This window comes from Amblyraja radiata, chromosome 3, assembly GCF_010909765.2.
Source record: "Amblyraja radiata isolate CabotCenter1 chromosome 3, sAmbRad1.1.pri, whole genome shotgun sequence".
Classification (NCBI taxonomy): domain Eukaryota; kingdom Metazoa; phylum Chordata; class Chondrichthyes; order Rajiformes; family Rajidae; genus Amblyraja; species Amblyraja radiata.
In genome coordinates this window covers 1,553,265-1,557,484 of record NC_045958.1, presented here as the reverse complement: position 1 = coordinate 1,557,484, position 4,220 = coordinate 1,553,265, and positions in this window count along the sequence as shown.

Genomic DNA, 4,220 nt, shown 5'->3' with positions numbered 1-4,220 from the left:
AGGGGGCTTGACAGGGTAGATGTTGAGCATAGGAAGGAACTGCAGATGCTGGTTTAAACCGAAGATAGGCACAAAAAGCTGGAGTAACTCAGCGGGTCAGACAGCATCTCTGGTGAAAAGGAATAAGTGACGTTTCGGGTCGAGATCCTATTTCAAACTAAGAGTCAGGGGAAAGGGAAACGAGAGATATTGACGGTGATATAGAGAGATTTAGAACAAATGAATTAAAGATATTCCAAAAAGTAACAATGATAGAGGAGACGGGCCATTGTTTGCTGTTAGGTGAAAATGAGTTAGACAATGAGACTCAACAAGGCGACTTTGAAGCTGGTACAACTTGGGTGGGGGAGGGATGGAGAGAGAGGGCAAGGGTTACTTGAAGTTAGAGAAATCAATATTCATATCACTGGGTTGTAAGGTGCGCAAGCTGTTCCTCCAATTTGCGTTTGGCTTCACTGTGACAATGGAGGAGGCTCAGGACAGAAAGGTCAGTTTGGCAACTGGGGAATCAGGTAGGCCCAGGTGGACTGAGCGAAGGTATTCAGCGAAACAATCGCCCAGTCTACGTTTAGTCTCGCCGATGTATAAGAATCCACACCCTGAATAATGGATACAGTAGATGAGGTTAGAGGAGATGTAAGTGAACCTCTGTCTAACCTGAAAGGACTCTCGGGGTCCCTGGACAGAGTCAAGGGAAGAGGTATAGGGACAGGTGTTGCATCTCCTGCAACAGGAGATAGGGGAAGGTACGTGGGGAGGGGACGGTTTGGGTCTGATGGAATGAGTTAACCAGGGAGTTGCGGAGGGAATGGTCTCTGCGGAAGGTGGAAAGGGGTGGAGATGCGAAGATGAGTCTAATAGTGGGATCCCGTTGGAGGTGGTGAAAATGTCATGGGATTATATATTATATGTGATAACTGATAGGGTGATAGGTTAGGACTAGGAGGATTCTGTCCCTGTTGTGACTAGAGGGATGGAGAACAAGAGTAGAGCTCGGTACCTCACCGAGGGTGAGGGCTTAATCTATGATGGAAGAGGGTAACCCCCGTTCCCTAAAAAATGAAGACATCTCAGAGGTCCTGGTATGGAACACCTCATCTTGGGTGCAGATAGACAATTGACAATAGACAATAGGTGCAGGAGTAGGCCATTTGGCCCTTTGAGCCAGCACCGCCATTCAATGTGATCATGACTGATCATCCCCAGTCAGTACCCCGTTCCTGCCTTCTCCCCATATCCCCTGACCCCACTATCTTTAAGAGCCCTATCTAGCTCTCTCTTGAAAGCATCCAGAGAACCTGCCTCCACCGCCCTCTGAGGCAGAGAATTCCACAGACTCACCACTCTCTGTGAGAAAAAGTGTTTCCTCGTCTCCGTTCTAAATCAAGTCAAGTCAAGTTTATTTGTCACATACACATACGAGATGTGCACTGAAATGAAAGTGGCAATGCTCGCGGACTTTTGTGCAAAAGACAAACAACCAAACAAACTATAAACACAATCATAACACACATATTCTTTTACATAATAAATAATGGAAGGAAAAACGTTCAGTAGAGTTAGTCCCTGGTGAGATAGGCGTTTACAGTCCGAATGGCCTCTGGGAAGAAACTCCTTCTCAACCTCTCCGTTCTCACCGCATGGCAACGGAGGCGTTTGCCTGACCGTAGCAGCTGGAACAGTCCGTTGCAGGGGTGGAAGGGGTCTCTCATGATATTGTTGGCTCTGGAGTTGCACCTCCTGATGTATAGTTCCTGCAGGGGGGCAAGTGAAGTTCCCATAGTGCGTTCGGCCGAACGCACTACTCTCTGCAGAGCCTTCTTGTCCTTGGCAGAGCAATTCCCAAACCAGATGGTAATGTTCCCGGACAAGATGCTTTCCACCGCCGCTGCTTAGAAGCACTGGAGGATCCTCGGAGACACTCTGAATTTCCTCAATTGCCTGAGGTGGTAAAGGCGCTGCCTTGCCTTACTCACGAGTGCTGAGGCGTGTGATGCCCATGTCATATCCTCGGAGATGTGGACTCCCAGATATTTAAAACAGTTCACCCTATCCACAGGATCCCCATTTATCCTCAATGGAGTGTACGTCCTCGGATGATGTGCCCTCCTAAAGTCCATGATCAGCTCCTTCGTTTTTTTGATGTTCAAGAGGAGGCTGTTATCCTGGCACCAGAGTGCTAGACCAGCCATCTCCTCCCAGTAGGCCTTCTCATCGTTTTCAGAGATCAGGCCCACCACCACAGTGTCATCAGCAAACTTAATTATTGAGTTGGAGCTGAACCTAGCCACACAGTCATGTGTGTACAGAGAGTACAATAGGGGGCTGAGGACGCAACCCTGGGGCGATCCTGTGCTCAGGGTGAGGGACTTTGATGTATTCCCTCCCATCTTGACTACCTGGGGCCTGGCGGTGAGAAAGTCCAGGACCCAGGCACACAGGGAGGTGTTGAGCCCCAATTCCATTAGCTTCCCGGCCAGTCTGGTGGGGACTATCGTGTTAAATGACTTACTCCTTATTCTTAAACTGTGGCCCCTGGTTCTGGACTCCCACAACATTGGGAACAGATGCACCGTAGACAAAAGAATTGGGAGTAGGGGATAGAGTTTTTGCAGGAAGCAGGATGGGAAGAAGTGTAGTCAAGATAGTTGTGGGAGTCAGTAGGTTTATAATAGACGTTAGCCAATAGTCTATCTCCTGCAATGGAGACGGTGAGATCAAGAAAGGGGAGGGAGGTGTTGGAGACAGTCCCAGTGAATTTGAGTGCAGGATGGAAATTGGTGGTGAAGTTAATGAAGTCCATGAGTTCTGCAGGAGGTGCAACGATGCAGTCATCAATGTAGTAGAGATAACGTTCAGGGATAGGGATAGGGCCAGTGTACGCCTGGAACAGGGATTGTTCAACGTACCCTACAAAGAGGCAGGCATAGCTGGGGCCCATGTGGATGTCCATAGCTACACCTATCTGTAGCCTCCCTTTGATCTGGTATTTTGTTGGTTCACATGCTTGATCAATGGTGTTTTATCATGAATGTTTTATTATTATTAATGTTTAGTGTTTTCTGAGTCATTCGTAACTGTCACTGTATGTCATGTTGTTACTTGTGGGCGGAGCACCAAGGCAAATTCCTTGTATGTGAATACTTGGCCAATAAACTTACTTACTTACTTACTGACTTACTCATTTCAAAGGGGGTAATGCTGTAAAATAAGAGACCAGCCATTTAAAATTGAGATGTACAGGAACTTATTATTTCAAAGGCCATGTGCTAGTGTACAGGGGTGATTGTTGGTCAGTGTGGACTCGGTGGGCCAAAGGACCTGTCCCTCGCTGTATCTCTAAATTCTATCTGGTGATATACCATGCGCTCAGAATGTTATATCACACACATTATATGAATGAAGTATATATCACACACACACACACACATGGATCAGTGTTTCTTGCCATTTTCATGCATTTAGATGGGTCTGGTCAGAAATTCAACCAGCGCTGGGCATATACTGTGTGCATTTCCTCTGATTAGGACAAGCTCCCTCCCTGGGCAGAACAAGTTGACTCACTGTCTTTGAATTATCTCTTTCTGTCTGTGTTCGAGGCCAGAAGAAAGATGTTCCTTCCCTCTGACCTCCTCCCTGTCTGGTGATTCAGCACTGGACATCGCAATAAAATCAGCTGGCTTTTCTCACCTCTCAGAGTGCATGTTTAAAGAAAGCAGCCCTGAAATTCTGCAATCTTGTCTCATTTTCCTGCCATAAATTAGATTACAGACCAATGGAGACACCAGGAAACAGCTGTTTGTGTCAATTCCTTCAGGCTTTGCTGAACTCCCACTGGAGTTATGGTGTGAGACCGAGTTTCAGGACATGAATCTCCTGTCCTGCTCATAATGCCGGGGCTACACTGATTTAATAGGCCTTGATTGAGACAGCTGACTTTTATTAGTCCAGATATCTATGGGGTGGCAGGAAAGAGTTTTTGCGACTATCAGCAGCTGAGAAACTCATAAATGCAGGGACTGTGCATATCCTGCCAAAGTTACTGGCAGCGTCTTGTTAAATTTCTTCTCTCTGTTTTCCACCCAGCAGCTGGTGAGTTTGAGGAGAAGACTGGATGCCAGGTGGGAAGCCTGATGTTCAAGGTGTTGTTGGAGTCTGGAGAGATTGGAGGGAGGAAGGGTGGCAAAGTGGACAGGGGCAAAGGCAGGGCTGTAGAAGAT